Raw genomic sequence first — 24014 nt, 5'->3', positions numbered from 1 at the left:
ATCACTCCTGCTCAGGATCCCTTGAGTTGCCCCCAGGACATGGCTTTGACCTTTCTCCCTGTCCTTTGGGCTTCATCTTTTGTTTTGCTCTCTCCATTGTACTAGGGCCCCTGTCACACTGATCTTCCTTCAAAATGCTTTCCTCTCCCACACTGGGGCTTTATAATGCAAAATGCACCCCTCAACTAGATAAGTAAGTCCTACCCACTTGTCCTTAAGCTCTCAACTGGATGGGAGCCTTGAGGAGTCTTACCCTGCCTCCTTTATTTATTTATTTATTTAAAAATATTTTATTATTTATTTTGGAGAGAGCACATGTTGGGGAGGGGCTGGTAGAGGGGACAGAGGATCCAAAGCAGGCTCTTTACTGACAGGCTGATAGCAGTGAGCCGGACGCGGGGCTCAAACTCACAAACTGTGAGATCATGACTGGAGCCAAAGTTGGATGCTCAACCGACTGAGCCACCCAGGCACCCCTGCCCCTGCCCCCTTTAGACTCAGCTATGTTCCTTTTTTCTGTGGTCGCATAGAGCTGTACAGCTTGCTGTGGCTTAGAATTGCATATTCTGCTTATTTGATTAGTGTCTACCTCACCCAAGGACTGTAATGCCCCAAGAATAAAGACTTCATTTTTTTTTCACCATTATAACTTGAACTCCCTAGCATATGGTGCCTAAAGAATACTTGTTGGATAAATAAATAAAAGAAACTCTCCCAACTATGTGTGACCTGTAAACTTGATATATATAATTTCTTGCTATACATGAAGGTAGAATCCAGTGAGGTTGAGAACAAAGCCCTGTACTTGTAGTTCAATTTATATAATCTTTTTTGATTATTTAAAATCAACATTACTGAAGCATGCAAACAGACCTTGTTTTATTTCATTTTGCTTTATTTCACTTTAGAGATATTGCATTCTTTAAAAAATTTTTTTAATGTTTTACTTATTTCTGAGAGAGAGAGAGAGAGAGAGAGTATGAACAGGGGAGGGACGGAGAGAGAGGGAGATGCAAAATCCAAAACAGCCTGCAAGCTCTAAGGTGTCTGTCAGCACAGAGCCCAAAGCGGGGCTCGAACCCACGAACTGTGAGATCATGACCTGAGCCGAAGTTGGACACTTAACCGATTGAGCCACCCAGGTGTCCCAAGATATTGCATTCTTTACAAATTGAAAGTTTGTAGCAATCAAGTCTACTGGCACCAATTTTTCCAACAGCATTAGCTCACTTCGTGTCTCTTGGTCACATTTTGGTAATTCTTGCAATATATCAAACTTTTTCATTAGTATTATATTTGTTATGGTGGCCTGTGATCCATCATTATGATTCACTGAAAGCTCAGATGATGATTAGTGGTTTTTAGTGATAAAATATTTTTATTTATTAAATATGTTTTACTGTTCATTTATTCTTTAAAAAAATTTAAAAAAAATTTTTTTATTTATTTCTAGGAGAGAGAGAGACAGCATGAGCAGGGGGAGGGTCAGAGAGAGAGGGAGTCACAGACTCTGAAACAGGCTCCAGGCTCTGAGCTGGCAGTCAGCACAGAGCCCGACGCGGGGCTCGAACCCACGAACCGCGAGATCATGACCTAAGCGAAAGTCGGACGCTTAACCGACTAAGCCACCCAGGCGCCCCAACTGTTCATTTATTCTTGAGAGTGAGACAAAGTATCAGTCGGGGAGAAGCAGAGAGAGGGGGAGACACAGGATCCGAAGCAGGCTCCAGGCTCTGAGCTATCAGCACAGAGCCTGACATGGGACTCAAACTCACAAACTGAAGATCATGACCTGAGCTGAAGTCAGATGCTTAACTAACTGAGCCACTCGGGTGCCCTAGATAAAATATTTTTAAATTAAGGTGTGTACATTGTCTTAGACATAATGCTATTGTACACTTTATAGACTACAGTATAGAGTAAACATAACTTTTATATGCACTAGGAAACCAACATACTCCTTTGACTTACTTTATTGCTATATGCACTATATGGCAGTGGTCTGGCCCCTAAGGGCAGTATCTTTGGGACTTGCCTATAATTTACATTTCAATTACATGCATTAAGATATACCACCACATCAAGATATAGAACATTTCCATTGCTTATCATGCTTCTTTGCAGGCGATCTTCAACCTTGTCTGGACCCAGGCAACCATAAATCTGTTTCTGTCATTATTGATTAGTACGGTATTGCCTATTCTAGAATTTCATATAAAGAAATCATACAGAATGTATTATTTGTGTCTGGCTATGTTTACTCAGTAGATTTTTTTAAATTTATTTTTAATGTTTATTTATTTATTTTTCAAAGGGAGAGAGACAAAGTGTGAGCAAGGGAGGAGCAGAGACAGAGGGAGACAAAGAATCCAAAGCAGGGTCCAGGCTCCGAGCTGTCAGCACAGAACCGGACACGGGACTCAAACCTACAAACCAGGAGATCATGACCTGAGCTGAAGGTAGACACTCAACCGACTGAGCCACCCAGGCGCCCCTACTCAGTATGTTTTTAAGATTCTTTAATGGTAGCACATGTTAGTACTTTGGTAGTTTGATCTTTTTATTCTTGAGGTGTATTTCATTATAAGGATAAATCACAATTTCTTTATATATTCATTTGTTGGTAGACATTGGGTTATCTCCAGTTTGAGCTATTATGCTTAAACCAGTCTCAAACATTTCTCTACAAGTCTTTGTATAGACATATATTTCAGTCCTCTTGGGTAAATGCCTAACAGTAGAATTATCAAGCCTTAGGGTGAATGTATGCTTAACTTCATTAGAGACTGTTAGTTTTCTAAAGAGTGGTCTCATTTTGTTCCCTTACCCGCAATGTATGAGCATTCTAGTTGTTTTTTGTACTTGCTGACACCTGTTACTGTCCGTAATAGTAGCTCATTGTGTCATTAATTTTAATTTCCATGATGACTAATGATATTGAGCTTTTTAATCATATGCTTGGCTATTCATATATCTTTATTTGTGAAGCTTTTATTCCAATCTTTTGTGTCTTATTTATTATTCATTCATTCATTCATTCATTAATTCATTCATTCATTTATTTATGTTTCTTTATTTACTTAAGTAATCTATACACCCAAGTTAGGGCTTGAACTTATGACCCTGAGATCAAGAATCATATGCTCTTTCATCTGAGTCAGCCACATGCTCCCTTTTGTGTCCATTTTTACTTTTGTTTTTTGAAAGAGAGACAGAGAGAGACAGGGCATGAGCGGGGGAGGGGCAGAGAGAGAGGGAGACACAGAATTCGAGGCAGGCTTCAGGCTCTGAGTTGTCAGCACAGAGCCGGACGCGGGGCTCGAACCCACAAACCGCGAGATCATGACCTAAGCGAAAGTCGGACGCTTAACCGACTAAGCCACCCAGGCGCCCCATTTTTCTTTTATTTTCTTAACCGCATCTTTCAAGGAACAGAACAGAAATACTAACTTTTCATGGAGTTTCACTTACTGTGTTTTTCTTTTAATGCTTTATTTGCCCTAAGGAATCACTGCTATCCTAAAATCTTAAGATTTTTCTCCTGTTTCCTCTTAGAAGTTTTGCCGTTGTAACTTTCAGGTTTTGTTTCATGATCCATTTGAGTTACTTTGTGTGTGTGTGTGAGTGAAAAAGTCAAAATGCATGGTTTTCTCCCAACATTCTAGTTTTCTGACATCGTTTTTTGAAAAGATTGTTTTTCCCCCAATTGAATTACCTTGGTCAATCAACTGTGTGAATTACTTGACTAAACCGTCAAAACTGACCAAAAATCAACTGACCAAATTTTATGTGGATCTATTTCTGGAGGCTTGATGCTCTCCACTGACTTGTATGCCTTTCTCATGCCAACAGCAGCCTGTGTTGTTTAGAGTAGCTTTATAGTTAATCTGAAATCAGATAATATGAATCCTCCAAACTTGTTCTTTATCTAAAATTATGTTATATATATTATAGGTCTTTTGCAGTTCCATATAAATTTAAAAATCAATGTGTGAAATTCTACAAAGTATGTGGATGATCGTGTGGTTTTCTTCTTTTTTTTTGTTGTTATGGGTGAATGTCAGAGGTTGAATTTCAAATATTATCCTAATTTGCGTTCTTGGTATGAATCCCATTTGGTCATAATGCATCATCATTTTTATACGTGGATGAATTTAATTTGAGAATATTTTGTTAAGACTTTTGTGTTAGGATATTTGTTTGAAATTTCCTTTTTTTATAATTTTGTTATTTAGTTTTGGCATCATGGTATTGCTCTCCTACAAAAGGAGTCAGCAAATATTCCCCTTTTTTCCGTTCGCTGAAAAGTTTTGTGAGATGGGTATTACTCTTCCTTGTAGGTTGGCTAGAACTCACCTGTGAAGCCACATGAAGTTAAAGTTTATTTGGGGGGAGGTTTTAATTTATTAATTCAATGTATTTAAATATATGCTATAGTTACTCATACATTTACTATTTCAGTTACTCATACTTTTTTTTTTTAAATGTTTTATTTATTTCTAGGAGACAGAGAGAGAGACAGCGTGAGAAGGGGAGGATCAGAGAGAGAGGGAGTCACAGACTGAAACAGGCTCCAGGCTCTGAGCTGGCAGTCAGCACAGAGCCCGACGCGGGGCTCAAACCCACGAACCGCGAGATCATGACCTAAGCGAAAGTCGGACGCTTAACCGACTAAGCCACCCAGGCGCCCCGCTCATACATTTTTTATTTAAAATTTTTTTACATTTATTTATTTATTATTGAGAGACAGACAGAGCATGAATGGGGGAGGGGCAGAGAGAAAAGGAGACACAGAATGTGAAGCAGGCTCCAGGCTCTGAGCAAACTGTCAGCACAGAGCCCGACGCAGAGCCCAAACCCACAAAATATGAGATCATGACCTGAGCTGAAGTCAGATGTTCAACCTACTGAGCCACTCAGGCACCCCCAGTTACTCATACATTTACTCTTGCACTGAAATAGTTCAGGTAAAGGTGTCCTGGCTTGCATTATTTCAGAGGGAAGAACATTAGGCATTATTACTTTGTTTCTTGGTTTTTAATTTGTCATTTTTCCTCTGGATGCTTATCTAATAATCTCTTTATCTTTGACTTACAGCAATTTCATTATCATGTGTCTAGTTTCCTTTCTTTATTCTTGCTCTTTGTTGAGTGTCTTGGATCTGTGAATTTATAATTTCCATCGAATTTGGTAATTTTTCAACTATTATTTTTTTAATATTCTTTTATGCTTCCTCTCTGGGACTCCAATTACACATATGTTAGATTGCTTTATATTGCCTTATAAGTTACTTATGTTATGAGCATTTTTTCTCAATGCTTTTCTTTCTCTGCTTCAATTTGGATCATTTCTAATGCTCAACCAAGAATTCACTGGTCTCTTTTTCTACAGTGTTTAGTATCCTATTAAGGAAGTCCATTTAGTGAATTTTTCATTTCAGATATAATTTTTCAGTTCTGGAGGTTTCATTTTGCTTTTCCCTCCTTATCTTTAATTTATCTCATTACTTTTATGTTTTCCTTTAAATCCTCAAATATTTGTATATTCGCCTTTTAAAAAGCCTCTGTCCACTATCTCAACTCTTTCTATATGTTCTGTTATTGTTTTTACTGTTTTTTTGTTTTGTTTTGTTTTGTTTACTGGTTAGGGGTTACATATCCAGCAATTTTTGGTGTTGAGTGTCCCAGTGGTGTTGGAGATTAGGATTGTAACATTGTTTAGTGTCTAGATTTTGTTGTCTTCCTTTAAAGAGTGGTCAATTTTGTTTCAGCAGCCACTAAGTTGCTTGTGAATCAGTCTGATCCTTTAGAGCCTTTAAATAATTTTAAAAGATGAACCTAGAATAGCCTTTACCCTTAAGGTGGTTTTTCCATATTTCTAAAGTATAACCCAGAAGAGGTCTCTACAAAATGCCCCAAGGTTCAACAAACTCTCTCCATGCTGGCTGTTTGGAACTTGGCTATTTCCCAGACCCATGTGAGCTCCAGAAATGGTTCATTTCAGATTCTCAGTATTTGTTATTTGCCTGGCCTCATAGAGTTTCTTCCCGAGCATGTGAAGCTTAGTACTTGATGGAAGACTCAAGGGGATCACTGCAGATTTCTGAATCCCTTTTCCTGTATAGATTCCTTCTGTGTGGTATTCTAGTCCACAAATTCCAGCTGCTTCTACCTACTCAAATTTTGATCTCTGCCTCCTCAATTCAGCATGACTACTATGCTGTGCTTTGACTGATTCTCCCTGTATTATAGCTTTGGAAATACTTTCAGACCAAATACTGAGCCTATCACAAGGCTCATCTAGTTTGCAGCTCTGTTTTTGGGGATCACATTCAAGCACTGCCTGTTTTCAAATGTCTAAAAATGATAGTTTCATTGCTCATGTCTTGTTTTCTAGTTATTTACCACAGGAAGGCAGGGCTGATATCAGTTACTCCATCATGGCCATTGATATGTTTTTAACTTGCTTACCTAACAGAATTCTCATTTTGGTTATATTTCTCCTAGAGAAATCACCAAAGAGAGATAAAACATTACAAAAAGTTAAGATATACTACCTCTGTAAAATAACATTAATTCACCAGTCTAATAATTCTTTCCATACAGGAAATAAGATTAATGGATTTGACTTAATCACAATGAACCCATGCTAACCTAAAGATACCCCTCTTTCGGGGTGCCTGGGTGGCTCAGTTGGTTGAGTGTCCGAATTTGGCTCAGGTCATGATCTCACAGTTCATGGGTTCGAGCCCTGCATTGGACTCATGCTGACAGCTCATAGCCTGGAGCCTGATTCTGATTCTGTGTGTCCCTCTCTCTCTGCCCCTCCCCTGCTCATGATCTGTCTCTCTCTGTCTCAAAAATAAATAAATGTTGTATTCCATTGTATAGATAAACCACTCCTTCTTGATCCATTTGTCAGTTGATGGACATTTAGGCTCTTTCCATGTATTGGCTATTGTTGAGAGTGCTGCTATGAACATTGGGAGTACATGTGCCCCTATGCATCAGGACTCCTATATCCCTTGGGTAAATTCCTAGCAGTGCTATTGTTGGGTCATAGGGGAGTTCTATGGTTAATTTTTTGAGGAACCTCCACACTGTTTTCCAGAAGGGCTGCACCAGTTTACATTCCCACCAACAGTGTAGGAGGGTGCCCATTTCTCCACAACCTTGCCAACATCTATAGTCTCCTGATTTGTTCACTTTAGGCACTCTGACTGGTGTGAGGTGGCAATGAGAAAGAATGAAATCTGACCATTTGTAGCAACATGGATGGAAGTTGAAGGTGTTATGCTGAGCAAAATGCCAGGCAGAGATGGACAGATACCATATATTTGCACGTATAGGTGGATTAGGAGGAACTTAATGGAGGACGATGTGAGAGAAGAAGGGGAAACTAGAGGCAAACCATGAGAGACTCTTGAATGCTGAGTACAAACTGAGGGCTGATGGGGGTGAGGGAGAAAGAAGGTGGGTGATGGGCATGGAGGAGGGCACTTGTGCGGATGAGCACTGGGTGTTATATGGAAACCAACTTGACAATAAACTACTAAAAAAATAAATGTTAAAAAATTTTTAAAAAGATACCCCCCTTTTTCTTCATAAGTCATTTGTTCAATAGTATTTTCTAGGATTCTGCAAGAGTATATTATGTTCAGTATTAAGCTGTTTCCATATTTTTTTTAAAGTATGAAAGCATGTATCTATTTCTGGTCTTTGGACACAACAATGTTTATAAATAATATCTACTTTCTTATAGAGTACTTACTGCATGCCTGGCAACATGCTAAGTATTTTATATACATCATCTTTTTGAAGCATCACAATATTATCTGTTAGTTCTTCTATTATCTTCATTTAGTAGATGAAGAAACTGAGAATAGAAGATGTAAAATAGCGTGCCCAAGGACACACAACTAGAAAGAGGTGGGGCTGAAATTTGTTTTTTTTTTTCCCTTAAATAGTTTATTGTCAAGTTAGTTTCCATATAACACCCATTGGTCATTCCAACAAGTGCCCTCCTCCATGCCCATCACCCCCCTTTCCTTCTCCCTGACCCTTATCAGCCCTGTTCTCAGCATTCAAGAGTCTCTCATGGTTTGCCTCCCTCCCTCTCCTTAACTATTTTTTCCCCAACCAAGGTTCATTTAGAAAATGCCAACTTAGGGGTGCCTGGGTGGCTCAGTCGGTTAAACATCTGACTTCGGCGCAGATCATGATCTTGTGGTTGGGGAGTTGGAGTCCCGCATCGAGCTCTGTACTGACAGCTCAGAGCCTGGAGCCCACTTCTGATTTTGTGTCTCCCTTTCTCTCTCTGCCCCTCCCCTGCTCGCATTCTTTCTCTCAAAAATAAACAAACATTTAAAAATTAAAAAAAAAGAAATTGCCAGTTTATCCACCAGACTATTTTTACTATCACCTTTCTCAATCTTCATGATTTTCAGAATTTGTAGTATGATAAAGCTTCTTTTTTTTCTTTCTTTTTTAAATGTTTATTTATTTTTGAGACAGAGAGATACAGACCACCAGCAGGGGAGGGAGATACAGAGGTCAAAGCAGGCTCCAGGCTCCGAGCTGTCAGCACAGAGCCCAGTGCGGGGCTTGAGCTCACAAGCTGAGAGATCATGACCTAATCTGAGGTCAGACACTTAACTGACTGAGCCACCCAGGTGCCCCAATCTTTCTTTGTTTAATATCACTTGTGAGGCCCAAGGAATGGCAAATACAAGCAATAATATGGGGACCTTCAGTGTATATCAATTGTGCTTTATTGATTAATTTGCTGAATCTCTTTCTACTCTTAAGGCATTGCAGGCAAACAGAGCAATATGTGGAACAACAGAAGTGTGGAATTGCAGAATTCATTAATTCAAATGCAACATGGGGTGGTTCCATAGCAACTCACGTGGATGTGGTGGGGTAAAAAAGGAAGAAATTACATTTTAGATGCATAAGATACTACTCATAAGAATATTCATCTAAAGTTCATAGATATATGCCAATATACGATACCTGCATGGATTTAATTACTGCTTTTCCCTGTGAAAAGTGTAAAATGATTAAATATATCATAAAATATTATTGGCAGTGGCTTTAGGAGAGGAAATGATTCACCTAACTAAACAGACAAGAGAACCATGAAACATGACAGGTGCAGTGTGTTGGAGATAGAGGATCCCCAAAGAAGGGGAGAGTTTGCCTGACAGATGGGAATCAAAAAAGTGGGGATGGAGAGAGCTCATTCTACACAAATGGAATGACACATTTAACTGTGCAGGGGTCTGAAACAGGCCACATTCTCTTTGATCAGTAATTACACACATATATATATATAATCACATCGACCATTTGAGTAAGTTTGAGATCTTAGTTTTCTTTCTCAAAGAGTTTATAACATCACTGAATAGATCAGGTGCAAGCATGGAAAGAAAATATTGATGATATATGATGAGAGCCTGATAACATGAATATTTGCTGGATGAATGAATGATGACTATCAGGATGTGCTAAATGCCAAGTTGCTGATGCCAGCCGTGAGATCTTCAAGGGGAACAGGGCTTAGGAGGTTCATTTTTAGGTGAGTGCTAGGACCTGACTTATTCTACCACTGTCATTCTGCTGATGGGTGGAAAAGAAAATATAAGAGGGACGTGGGGATCTTGTTGGAAGTTGTTACACTGATGTGTGGAGAGGGTGGTTGCTTAGATGAGGGTGATAAATGGCAGAAATGGTGAAAATTACGTTCTGGATATTACGAAAAAAATTATTAAGTTATTTATTTATTTCGAGAGAGAGCGCACATAGAGGAGGGGCAGAGAGAGAGAGAGAGAGAGAGAGAGAGAGAGAGAACCCCAAGCAGTCTCCACACCACCATTGTAGGGCCTGATGCAGGGCTGGAACTCACAAACTGTGGGATCATAACCTGAGCTGAAATCAAAACTTGGATGCTTAACTCCCTGAGCCACCCAGGCACCCCAGATCTTGGATATTTTTTGATGGTAGAACCGATGAGCTGGTTTCAAAGTGTGAGGAATGAAGAGTGTGTCAAGGTCGTCTCTAAAATTTTTGGCCTGGCAAACCAGTTTTTGGCATTTACTGAGATGGAGATATCTCAGGGTAAAGCAGCCTCTGTGTGTGTGTGTGTGTGTGTGTGTGTGTGTGTGTGTGTGTGTGTGTGTTGGGGGTTGCATCTAAAATGGACGTGTTACATTTGAGATTGTAAGAGGAAATATCAAGTAGGCAGTTGTATTAATGAATCTGATGTTTAGAGAAGAAAATCTGGCCTGGAGATGTAATATCTGGAGTCATCAGTATATAGATTATCTTTAAACCCATAAGACTGGGTGAGATCACCAGGGGGGTGAGAAGAGAAAAAGCAAGAGGAATAGATGTTCCAAGATTTGGAGGTTGGGAAGATGATAAAGAACCAGCCGAGGAGATTGTATGAGAGAAAGCAGTGAGCTAGGAAGAGATGGAAGGGAGAGTAACGTGGTAGAGGCCAGATGAAAAATGTGTTTTAAGAAGGAGTCATTAGCTATGTCAAATGCTGATCATCAGTTGAGTAATCTGATAACTGGAAGTAGCTATTGGATTTGCCAATACAGAGGTCACTGGTGACAAGAACAATAGGACACTAAGAGCTTGGATGATAGTGACCGGAAATCTTAGCAGAAGATGGTTCTGGAAAAAATGAGAGAAGAGTAGAGACAACAAGTATCAATACTTATTTTGAGGAGTCCCCTTGTAAAAGGAAGCAGAGGAATGGGGTGATGTGTGGTCAAGGGAGGTTTTTAATGGCGGGGGAGATGTTACAATTTATTAATAAGTTTGTAGGTTGATGGGAATGGCCCACTTAAAAGGGGCTCTTAAGGAGACAAAGGGCAGGTTTGGTTGAGTGAGGATGAGAAGGAGTGAGGTTGGTCTTGGAGGCAGGCACAGGGACAGCTCATTATGGTAACAAGAATGAAGGCCTGATATGGTTACAGGTACAGCGAGGTGGGTAGATTTCAATGTGGTATTGTAGAACTTCTCTTTAGATTGCTGCCACAGCAGTAAAATAAGAAGCAAATCACCAGTGGCTAGAGGAGGGGGGAGGCGATGATGCAGGTTTTGGAAGGAGGGTGGTCATTTTGGTTTAGCTCATCTTGAATTTAATGAGTGGACTGATCTCTCTAATGAAACTATTTGGCAGGCGGTCAGAGCAATGTGACTACAACTTGTGGCAGGGTGGGGGGTATTTCAGTCTAGAGAAAGCTGGGTGCCATATGCAAATATGTGGGGGTCGTAGCTCAGTAGTGGTTGAATTCTCCAATAGGCAAATACAAAGGAGCAAGCCTCTCACCTGTCCACAGTTGGAGGTGAGGATAGGAGTTGAGATTTCAGTAAAGGAGGCTGGTCAGGGAAATCAGCGTGATGCTCAGGGACCCCCTCCTTGGCTGCTTTCTTCCCTCAGCAAGTGGGAAGGTCACTCAGAATTGCTGTGGGTCTGCCACGGGCCCACCACTGTGCTGTGCACCCTACATTAATTCTCACAGGAGTCCTGTTACTGTTCCTGTTCATAAATGAGAAACTGAGGCCCAACAGGCACAAATGAATGGGGTGAACCAGAATATCGTCCCTGTCTGTCACCTCCTTTCTGTTACCTTAGAGAGGGAGAGAAAGTTCCATGGACATAGAACATATTTCATTAGCCCCTAGACTGCAGCATCCTGAAAGAGTCACTTCTGACCATGTACGCTGTGTATTACCTACCGCAGTGAGTCTTCACAAGGAAAAGGCTCCCCATCTGGGTAGACTTGACCTTTCAGGCACTGGCTGGGTATGCAGTTAGTATCTCTGAATGGTTTAGAGAATGGTGACCCTCTTTCTAGCTGACCCTGCCCAGCCTGGTATATGGCCTGGAGATAGGAGTACAAGCTACATTGGAGCCCCATCTCACCTCCTTGGCCCTAGGGATCAACTCCAATCACCGTTATTATCTTCATTTTAAAAATGTGGCAACATAGCTCAGAAAGGTTATGCAGTTTGCTCCAGGTCACACACATCCTGAGGGGCTGAATCAGAAACTTAACTCAAGGTTTCCATCTAGCTTTTGAACTCACACACTTAGCATTAGGCAACAGGGTCTCTCTTAACCTCGTTGGAGCCAGGAGGCCTCCTTGGATTTATATTAGGAAGAAGGTGCTGACTTCGCTCTTGTCCCACTGTCTAAGCAGACCTTTATGAAGCATGTCTTCTGTGCAAGGGGTTATTCAGAGGGTGCCATGGGAAGCAAAGAGCTGAGCTAGCAATCAGAGCTTCTGGGGAAAGTTAGGAAGATGGGTTGCATCTGAGCGGGCCTGGGGTAAGTAGCCAATTTATGTAGAGAAGGCATACATTTTGCCAGTGTAAACTCCAACTACCTGGAGTCTGGAGGTAGTTGCTTTCACAGCCTGTTGGAGCCAAGCAGCCTGCTCCCGAATGCCTCCCTGGAGTAGGAAAAGGAGATGGACATGCTCCTGGATCAGTACCCACAGATATAAGCTTCTGGGTATAGTATTCCTTTTTTGAACAGTTTTGCTGCATGAGGCGGCCTCTGGATTTGCCAGTGTGAGTGATGGGGACAAGTGTGTGTTTGAGGCAGCCTCTGGCCAAGGAAGGATGGGAGACTGAAGCTGAAAGTGGCTGAAGCCTCCTCTGTCCCTCACTAGAAATGGGATTAGCTAGTCTTGGTTTCCTGCTCTGGAAAATGGGATACTTATCCCTGCTCTATCTCACTTACCATAAAGAAGATGTGGGAGCTTACATAGTACATGTGAAGGTGCTTTGCAAAGTGTACGGTCTAGATAAAAGCATTACAGATGATTCTACAAAGGCAGCCAAATAAAATCATTTGGAATGTGGTTTAATTCTTTTTTTTTAATGTTTGTTTAATTTTGAGAGAAAGACAGAGCATGAGTGGGAAAGGGGCAAAGACAGGAAGACTCAGAGCTCTAGGCTCTGAGCTGTCAGCACAGAGCCTGACATGGGGCCTAACCCCATGAGCCATGAGATCATGATCTGAGCTGAAGTTGCATGCTTAACCAACAGACCCACCCAGGCTTCCCCTTAATTCTTAGTTTAAGGAAACATTAGCTCAGGCTAACACTAAAAAATAATTTTAAAAAAGGCTTGTGACATCTTTTACTGACGCCCAGGGTTTTGAAGCTCTGTACCAGCACTGACCACTGAAATATAATGAGAATCATGCTTGTAATTAAAATTTTTCTAGTAGATACATTAGAAATGTAAAAAGAAATAGCTGAGGGGCACCTGGGTGCCTCAGTCGGTTAAGTGTCTGACTTCGGCTCAGTTCATGATCTCACAGTCCATGGGTTCGAGCCCGATGTCGGGCTCTGTGCTGACAACTCAGAGGCTGGAACCTGCTTCAGATTCTGTGTCTCCCTCTCTCTCTGCCCACCCTCCACCCTGCTCTCTCTCTGTCTCTGTCTTTCAAAATAAAATAAAGACATAAAAAAATTTTTTTAAAATGAAGAAATAGCTGAAACAATTTTATTGCTATACCCTATTTTTACCTGAATATACCTAAAATGTTAGCATTTTAACATTTAATCTCTATAAAAATTATTCATGAATTATTTTACAGTCCTTTTTCATACTAAAATGTTTGGATTTCAGTGTGTATTTTATGTTTATAACATATCTCAGTTGGGGAGTTGAATTTTCAGTGGTTAAAGTAAAATGTTGTCTTACCAAGCAGTAAGGTTGTGTTGAACAGAAGAAGCTTTCACTCTGTTTCAGTTCCTTAGTTATATGGAATATGTCTCAGGCAGTAGGCATATTGGCTTGTGGCTAACATATTGAACAGCACAGCTTGGTTTCTCTCTCTTTCTTTCTTTCTTTCTTTCTTTCTTTCTTTCTTTCTTTCTTTCTTTCTTTCTTCCTTCCTTCCTTCCTTCCTTTGTTAATGTTTATTTATTTTGGGGAGGGGGATTAGGGGCAGAGAAAGAGAGAGAATCTCAAGCAGGCTTTGGACTGTCAGTGCGGAGCCCAACGTAGGGCTCGAACTCATGAACCGTGAGATCATGACTTTCCCCAAAACTGAGCCGGATGCTTAGCTGAATGAGCCACCCAGGCTCCCCAAGACAGCACTGACCCCTCTTTATGCTAATTTATGTTTCATTATGTCATCCCATAATCAGGGAGTTGCCTCCATTGTCCTATGAAAATAGCACAATGACTGGGGCTCAGTTTTCTCATCTGTCCGATGGGGATACTAAGAATGGCTCCTCACATAGGCTTGTAAGACATCAACAAGATTACTTAAGCAAAGTCCCTGCAGCAGTGCCTGTTGAGGAGTAGTACCAGCAAGCAGGAAGGAGCTCCTGGCCTTGTTTTTCTAACATCTTTGTGAATTTCTTCAGGGCAGGACCAGAGACCCCAGACCTCCCAAGCATTTCTCACAATGCCAAAGTCGCAGTTCAAAATAAACAAATACATTTACATTTTTTGATTGGTTGAGGTTGCCCCAGAAGTGTTCATAATGGCCAGGGGAGTTCCACTTGGATTTAAAAAATTGTGTGTAGACAAAACACTCTGTGAATTCAGTGGCACACAGGTAATTAAGAATCAACTGTGAGGGGCACCTGGGTGGCTCAGTCAGTTGAGCATCTGACTCTTGATTTTGGCTCGGGTCATGATCTCAGGGTTGTCAGATCGATTCCCTGTCAGACTCTGTGCTGAGTGTGAAGCCTACTTGAGATTCTTTCTGTCTCCCTCTGTCTTTCTCCCCTGCTCATCTGTGCTCTCTATTTTTCTCTAAAAAAAAAAAAAAGGAAAAACAGAAAAAACTAAAGAATTGACTGTGATTTGCCCTCATATGGAGTTCATCAATTTATCTTAAATGTTATAATACGTTAAATTTATTTTCTTTAAATAATGCAATCAAATTTCAAAACTGTCAGAAAATAAAGGAAAGAAAAAAAATCCATACTCCCAATTGGAGTTAGTCCAATATTCTTTTTTGTTAAAAAAATTTTTTAATGATTATTTATTTTTGAGAGAGACAGAGACAGTGACAGAGTGTGAGTGGGGAAGGATCAGAGAGAGAGGGAAACACAGAATCCAAAGCAAGCTCCAGGCTGTCAGCACCAAGCCCAGTGCAGGGCTTGAATCTATGGACCGTGAGATCTTGACCTGAGCCAAAGTCGGATGCTTAACCAACTGAGCCGCCCAGGTGCCCCCTCTGAAATTCTTCATACAGGTTGCTAGGTAGAAAAGAAGCTGCATTTTCCTTTTTATAGGTAGTGATGCTGAGGCTCAGAGAGTTAAGAAGACTGCTCAGTTTTACACCAGAAATCAAGGTGAAGACACAAGAGAAAGGTAGGTGTGTTGACTGCCTTCCCAGTGTGGAACCAACAGGTTATGGTAGAGCAGCTTCTTCCCAGAACCACTGCCTTGAGTTTCCATGATGTATAATGAATTCGAGTGCAAGGTATTACTAAGAAATTGCATTGCCTTTATTTTCATCGCATGTTTATTTGTCTTCTAGGATTATGTCAGGGTTTCTCAACATCAATAGAAAAGGGAGAGTTTGTAAAAACCAAATGGCTATGGCGTTCAGTTGTGTCTTTGAAAGGAACCTGGATTCAGTTAGATCATGGAGGCTTTATTTGACCTTAAACAGCTTTGACAGTTTAAATTTCAGATTTTAACCCTGTAAGGCTTAAACCAGCCAGAAAATGTGGAGCACTTGATATATGCTGCAGATGGAGGGGACACAAATGGATTGAGAGGAACCCAAATGCTGGTGCTGGGCACACAGGTGCCCTTGGAAGGGGGAAGGGTGGCTTTGGGCAGCAAGTCCCTGGAGCTCCCTAAATGATGAGTACCTGGGTCTTCAGCCCTGCCCTTCCTCAATGTGCACTGGCCTGCCTGGCACTTCCTGTAGAATAGCTCTCTAGCACGTTGGCATTTTGAGCGAGAGTTGAGAGAAAATCCTAACAGAGCCACCTGGCTGTCCTGTGTGCAGTGTGCTGACCTGTCCATTTAGCATGGGCTTTACAGCCTGCAGTTCGTGCAAAACAAGCAGAGGGTTCAGAACCAGATTCCAATGACTTCCCTCGTGGGAGGCCTCTTGCCTTGTTTTGTGGATATGTGATGGGGGTCCGGGAGGTCCTCTGGCTGCTCCTGACTAACCAGTCTAGTGCAGCTCGAATAATCCCAGGTGCCCTGTACCAGCAGACTGATTTGACACCATCTTCTGTCTGAGTCTGGTTTGCGGATCGTAATTATCACATAGGAGCACAGGTTTCCTGGCTACAGAGGAGACAGCGAAATGGTGTCCACTCCAAATCCAAAGGCTGGTTCTTATCCATGTGGGCTGGGTTGGTAGCACCCAAACTCGTTTTCACACAAGGTCGCTTCCCCAGGCTTCACACTTTCATAGTATTTCCCCAGTGGCCTCTTCTGGGTCCCTCTGGCCTCCTTGCCAGGAACCAAGTCCCAAGGATTCCAAGGGCCACTTCATCCAAATGTAGCTTAAATAGTATGGCAATGAACAGTCTTTTGTTACCTGAGGAACTCAGCACCTGATGGGATGTGGTCCTAGATGCGCAGGTATTATTATGATCACTTTCTGGTAGGACAATAGAGAGCTCAGAGAGGGGAACTGATGGGCTCAAAGGGGCATGCACGCAGGGCAGGATTGACTCCGACCCCCAAGTGCACTCCCTGCTTACTTGCTCTCACCCAGATGTGATCTTGACCTAGAACTTCAGGGCTTGTGGCTGGGGCTGTCAGAACACTCCTGGCCTCTCTGGGACCTTCCCTCTCTTACCCTCCAGTAAGCAAAGCAGAAGCTTGCCAAGAGCTCAAATTTCACTGGGAGATGGAGTGGTGGGCAGGCTGGCCTGGTTGAAGTGGTAATTTGTCTGGTTTACTAGGTCAGTTTCCTGTCATGGCTCACTGTGGCTTAAAATGATTGTGGAGCCAGTTTCTTATTGACAGAGTCTTTATAAGCCCCTGGTATGTCTGCTCCAGCTTCCATCCTGGAGGGAGCTGCTTGGCCACAACCTCTGCAGTCCTTGCTTCTGTCACTGGGGGCCAGATACGGTTTTCCAGGGTCACTTGTGACACGGAGCAGTGTCGGGGCCTCGATATGGGCCCACACGGGCTGTCCTCACCTTTTATAGTAAAATACCACAACTGTTTTTTTGCAGAGAATTTCACTTGATTTATATATTTTTTAGAAATGTTTATTTATTTTTAAGAAAGAGTGCAAGTTGGGGAGGGACAGAGAGAGAGGGAGACACAGAATCCAAAGCACCCTCCAGGCTCTGAGCTGTCAGCCCAGAGCCCACGTGAGGCTGAACCCACAAAGTGCCGAGACCTGAGCTGAAGTCTGGTGCTCAACTGACTGAGTCACCCAGGTGCCGTGAATCTCACTTGATTTGTAAATATAATCTATTGTCTCGGCCTTCTCCCTTTTTCTCTGTCTGTGAGCTGTCCTATGCTGTAGTCACCAGCCTCATGCAGTTATTGCTTACTTGAAATGGAGCTAGTCCAGGGGCGCCTGGGTGGTTCAGTCGGTTAAGTGTCTGACTTCAGCTCAGGTCATGATCTCATGATCTCATGGTTTGCGGGTTCAAGCCTCTGTTCGTTCTGTGCTGAATGCTTGCTCAGAGCCTGGAGCCTGCTTCAGATTCTGTGTCTCCTCTCTCTGTCCCTCTCCACTCACACTCTATCTCACTCTATCTCTCAAAAATAAATAAATGTAAAAAAAAAGTTTAAAAAAAAGAAATGGGGCTAGTCCAAATTTAGATGTCTTCCATGCATAAAATACACATTAGATTTCTAATACTTAATACAAAGAAGGTAAACTAGCTTGTTAAATTTTTTATATTAATTATGATGAAATGATAATATTTGAACTCTGTTGGGTTACCTAAAAAATTACCATTAATTTCAGCTGTTTCTTTTTACTTTGTTAATGTGGCTACTGGAAAAATGATAACCCGTGTGGCTGGCATTCTGTTTCTGTTGGGCAGTGCTCACCTACACAGATTTATTTTCTCTAAACTGCCGATTGCTTCTGTGCTCCTGCTCTTATTTGAAAGCTCTGGACCTAAACTTCTGGTTCCTGTGTGACTCGTTTCTTGCCTCTACCTCACTTCAGACTCTTCGCTTCATGCTAATAATACCTCCTGTACTTCCTGTGTCTCATAAAACTTTATACGGGGAAGGGAACGCTTTGAAATATGTGGCACTGGCTGTAAGGAGTTCTAATTTTTATCAGGTGGTAGCGGATGCCGCCAATAAGAGAGAAGCCAGAATGTCTAGGATTATTTCTCCTCCTCCACCCTATGCAAGGAGAACCCTGCGACTCTCTTCCATCCTAAGAGTTAGCAGTTTGAGAGAATCAGACTATCTTTGGGTTAACAGTTCCCAGAGTAGAACTGGGGGAGTAAAAAACAAAAAGGTCATCGAACCAGGGAAGGAGATCGAAGGTTGCTGGCATTTCACTTCTTTAGTTCTTGTTCTTGGCTGTTGGAACAGAAACTGATGGCCAGTTGGTGGAGTGTGGCCACTGCAAAGTGGCCTGATCAGATTCCTGAGCTTCTAAGTCATTGAGCAGGATCACGACTGGCCGGAGCCATGCTACTCCCTCCTGACCTCGAAAGGTGTGACAGCAGACTGACATTCATTATCTCTGCAAGCCTATTGACTCTAGGCTGTACTGAGCATCGATCTTATCTTTGTGAGAATTTGGTGAGCCAGCAAAGGAGTAAGTAGAGGAAACAAGGGGCAAAAAAAAAAAAAAAAAANCGATATTAGTGAACAACAATAAAGAAGCCAGAAATAGAGAAGAATATAAAATACTCCTTCCCTTCCTGTCCTTTGCCTCCTTTTTATCCTCACAGTGAAGCCCAGTTCCTGGCACTTGTGGTTCTCTGCAAATAAATGAATGAATGGGTTGTTTGTGTCAAAATAGACACATTTGTAAAATAAAACAAATTGTGATTTATCTCTGCAGTTCCCAAGAAAGTTGCCAGAAGATGTTAGGCATTAGTTTGGACCAAAGCAAGATTCCAAAGATACTTGATGTATTGACAGAAACTGGCGAAGGTGAACTCGACCTACATGTATCTGATAGCAGAGATTTTTCTGAGGGGCTGGAAGGATTTACCTTTCTTGACCATACAAACATAATTTTATTTAAACACAGAAATGCAATCATATTATATGTATGTCTTGTTTTCCTTGGTAGTGTGGTCTTTCCTTTCTGTTTTTGCTTGGGTCCTTCCTCATCCAATCACTGTCTCCATCAATACTACCTTCTCCCATGTAACTCATATTGGTACCCTAATATATATCTTTCCTCACTTTTCACCATGCATATATAATCATAGACACATATCAGATGCATATTGCATTTCTTTTGTCAAGGTGTATTTAAAATCTTTTTAAATGTTTTGTTTATTTCTGAGAGACAGAGACAGCATGAGCAGGGGAGGGTCAGAGAGAGAGGGAGACACAGAATCTGAAGCAGGCTCCAGGCTCTGAGCTAACTGTCAGCACAGAGCCTGATGTGGGGCTTGAACCCACAAACCGTGAGATCATGACCTGAGCTGAAGTCGGACACCCAACCAACTGAGCCACCCAGGCGCACCTCAAGGTGTATTTTTATTAAGTGGAATAAAATAGTATCGCTTTCCTTATTCAATGATACTGCATGGAAATTCCATCAAGATATAGAGCTCCAAATCATTCTTTTTCCTGACTATATAATATTCCATCGTGTGGATCTATCATCATTTCCTGACTTTCTCCTTAGTAATATGCCTATTTGTTCCCAAATTTGTTTGTTATTGACCTTTTGAACAATGTGTGTCCATATACCACCACGACCACCTTCTTTTTCTTCTCCTTCTCCTTCTCCTTCTCCTTCTCCTTCTCCTTCTTCTTCTTCTTCTTCTTCTTCTTCTTCTTCTTTTTTTGGTACAGGTGTTTTTATTTATATGAGCTAAGTTCCCAGGAGGAGAGTACAGAGTATATATGTACTTTTTAATTTTAATAGATATCATCATATTACTTTCTAAAAAGACTGTAACAATTCTCATTGTCATCAGCTCTGTAAGAAAGTACTCCTTTGCCACATCTTCCCTCCCCTCCAGAGGGTGTTTAAAGAAATTCCTTGCCAGTATGATAGATATAAATGAATAATTTATTGCTCTAGACCAGCAGTCATGCAGGGGGAAGGACAGAATACTGTTTTTTAACAGGCAAAATAAATTACGTGAGATTACAAAGAAAACTAATTATATTGAAATATAGTTATCAAATATCAAAAACACCCCAATTTACAATATAGACATATGTGTGTCTCTATCAATGTATTAAATAACAAAGTCTAGTTGTGGAGCTAATAGCTACAACAAATCCAAAGAAGTGATGAATATAGATGATACTTCAATGTATATGCCACAACAGTAATAGGATATGAAAAAATCTGTGATTTATAATGGAGACAAAATCATAGGTTCTGCTAATATGACTATATTTGTCACCTGCACTTGTGATTGAGAGTAACTACAATTCAGTTGGAAATTAATGAAACTAGAAATGTAATATTTTCCCATGTAAGCTCATAGACTGCTCAATACTATCCTTAAACTCCTTGGAGTTTCTCAGTACCATAGGTTAGGTAGGTGCTCCTGCTCTAGACCCTCAGAGAAGAGGCTCCAGAGACTATCTGAATTCTACTCTTGCATTTTGCAGAAGAGCAAGACAGTGTCCTGGATTTTGGCCCTGACCAAGATCTGAGTTCAGATCTCCCGCCCCACTTCCTGGTGTTCTTTAGTCCCAATTTTACCTTTCTAGGGAGGCCCACCACAGCAGATGAGGTTGTCTTAGCCTCCTCTGTTTGGCTCCAAGTCCCGGCTAGACCAGCAATTGGGAAACCATGGCTTGTGGGTCATATCCAGCCTCCTACTGTTTATTGTGAATAAAGTATTATTAAAACACAGTTGCATCCATCTGTTTTCATATTGTCATGTCTAGTTCCTGTTACAATGGCAGAGTGGTTGAGGCAGGCCACAGGGGCCACAGATTCTACAATATTTGCTCTCTGGTCCTTTGCAGGAAAAGTCAGCCAGCCCCCAGCCTCGATCCACAGGTGATGTGTACTCTGGATGCAGCCTCTCCCAACTGTGGAGCAGGGGAGCACCATGGCATCCCTGTTTTAGGGACTTTGCATATAATGTTCCCTCTCTCAGGAATACTGAACCCCCAGCCCCCACTCCTGTGATTTCACCCCTTCGCTGATCAGCCCCCTTCCTCAAGTCTACTTTACATGCCCCTAATGCATGTCCCTTTAGTGCCCACCTTGACTAGCACTGGCCATGTTTAACTGGAATTGTCTAGTTGCCTGTCTGTCTCCCACACACAATACAATTCCACTGATATGTTCCCAGTCTCTGGCTTTATGGAGATGCTTGAAACATATTTTTGGACTGGATGAATGAATGAATGAATGAAGTAGGTGAAAGTTTATCCTCAACGGTGCTTACTTCACTACTTTTTTATCCTTCTGTCTTTCCATCCAAGGACAACCTGTCACCACCCTGCTCTCCTTTAAATGAGTTCACCATGGTCCCCTTCTACTATTGCAATATGTTTTTAGGAAATAATTGGATAAACTCATTCTTAAATGAGTTAATGTAAGTGTCATGAGAGCAAAAATATATGTTATTTGCCCCATTTATCAAATGCCCAGCACATACACGGGTGTGTACAAAGAAGGTGCTCAATAGCTATTTTTCCAAATAAACTAATGTTTGTGGTAGCTCAAGCTCGGCTTCAACCAAAGTAATATATCTATAATTGTGGAATTTTGAGTGTGAGAGGCCAGAGTGGGAAATATTTTTTGAAAATAAAATGTCTTCTCTTGTGTTTCTGAAATATTGCTTATTCAAAGACTTCCCCTTCTACTTAATTGTAAGAGGGAGGTTGGAATCTTAGGTGTCAGCAAAGGGGAAGGAAATGTATTAGGAGAGGTATGAAAATGCAGGGAAGGTGGGTTTTTGTGAGAAATTCTGGTTTCTTTGTGGCTGCCCTATCTCAAAATTCTTTCCACCCCTAGTGTACAGAGGTTAACCTTTTTAATGTTTATGGGCAGTCTTGACAGCCCGCCTTCTTTTCATTTTAAGTGTTTGTTTTATTTTATTTTTGAGAGAGAGAGAGAGAGAGAGAGAAAGAGAGAACAAGCGAGGGAGGGGCAGAGAGAAAAGGAGACACAGAATCTGAAGGAGGCTCCAGGCTCTGAGCTCTCAGCACAGAGCCCGATGCAGGGTTTGTACCCATGAACTGTGAGACGGTGACCTGAGCTGAAGTCAGACACTCAACTGACCGAGCCACCCAGGCGCCTCAGTGACAGCCAAGCTTCTAATCCTCAGTTCTAGTTCTCCTTTGGGGCCACCCTTGCTAGCTCTGGAAGAGAGAGTACAGCCAGTGTCTCAGGTGCTATGTGACTAGAAGCCCAGGGCCGAGGAGACTCATGGTACCTGGTCTTGGGGCTGCTCCTTGCCACTAGACTGCTGGGAGGTGCCACCTGTTATGGCCCAAGACCCTGTTTTTCCCATACTGGGCATCTGTCTTTCTCTAATGCCCTGTGTCTGTACTGGTAAAGTGCTCTCACTACCCCTTCAAAGTGCCAGAGAAGTTGGAAATCTCTCAGCAACGTTTCCAGATCTTTTGCAACCTTCAAGGGGGTTAGAGAGCTGATCAGGCCCCTAGTAGCCAGAAGCAGGAGAGTGAGAAATGGAGGGAAGTGAGGAAAGTGACAAACACAACCTTCCACGTCTCTACTCTCTCTGGACTGTGGCTGGGAAGGATATGGCAGATTTGCAAATAGTGATCCTTTCCCCACAATCACTGCTGATTCTCTAGTAGCTTTTCTTGGGTGGAGAGGATACAACAGATTCTATGTAGACTTAAGGTCTCTGGGCCCCTAATACTGGGACGCTCTCTTTCCCAGTCCCCTTCTCCCTTTAGCCAGCCTGCTTGAGAAAATACTCTGGACTCCCCACATTTCTAGTCCCTTCCTCTGCTTGAGAATCATTGAGGATTATCTGAGGTCATTCGGTCTTGACCTTCTAATGCCTTCCTGCCCTGAGCAGCCAGTCCACCCAGGCTTGGGTCCATAAAGCCTTCATGAAAGGCCGAGGCAGTCGGGCTGCCACGCGACGTAAATGGCGTGAGCCCAAGATGATACCTTGGCCCCAACAATGCCTGTGGCAAGTCAGGACAGGAAAATCACGCAAGAGCCACAAACTTCATAGTCCACAGGGTGATTGCAAATCCCTTCTTTTCTGGAACGTACCACCAGCCCAGGGACGGACTGTGACGAATATTTGGCCTCAGGCAATGCTGGAGCCTAGGGAATGCTTTAGATGCATGTGTGTTTTCTCACAGAATTATAAAGCCCAACAGCTCCCGGTGCCAGAGCCTGCAGAGAGTTTCTGTGTTTTTCGACTATTCATTAGTGATTACAACCCCCCTGAACACCTGCAAGACCGATTCATAAAGCGAGCATTCATGAACTTTGGCAAGGCCTTCATGGGAACTGCAGACCATGGGCCACGGTCATTGTATCTCCAGATAAAAACATTCTCTTACCAAGGAGGCCTCTGAAAATAGAAGCAGGCTGCAATTTCGGTCCGGCACCACGGGGTATTAAAAAGAAAAGTGTTACTTCACCTCGTCTCTTTATAAAGTCAGCACGCTGCGGGGCCGTGGCATTCCTGGACAAATTCTCTTTCAGGGACCCTTTGGGGAGTGAGAAGAGAGGGCGGGTGGGCACTGTATTGATTGGGACAGAGGACAGCCCGGCCATCGGCGCCTTGTGGCCTGCTCTCCCACACGTTATACTGATTTACAGCAGGATAACAGGAAACACGGAACCTGGGTGGCCTTCTGCATAATCCTGGGTAACAGATTGCCTCTGCCACTTATTAAAACGGGGCCATAATTAAT

Source organism: Crocuta crocuta, unplaced genomic scaffold, assembly GCF_008692635.1.
Source record: "Crocuta crocuta isolate KB4526 unplaced genomic scaffold, BGI_CrCroc_1.0 scaffold316, whole genome shotgun sequence".
NCBI classification, from domain to species: Eukaryota; Metazoa; Chordata; class Mammalia; order Carnivora; family Hyaenidae; genus Crocuta; species Crocuta crocuta.
Note: the sequence above shows the minus strand (reverse complement) of the source record.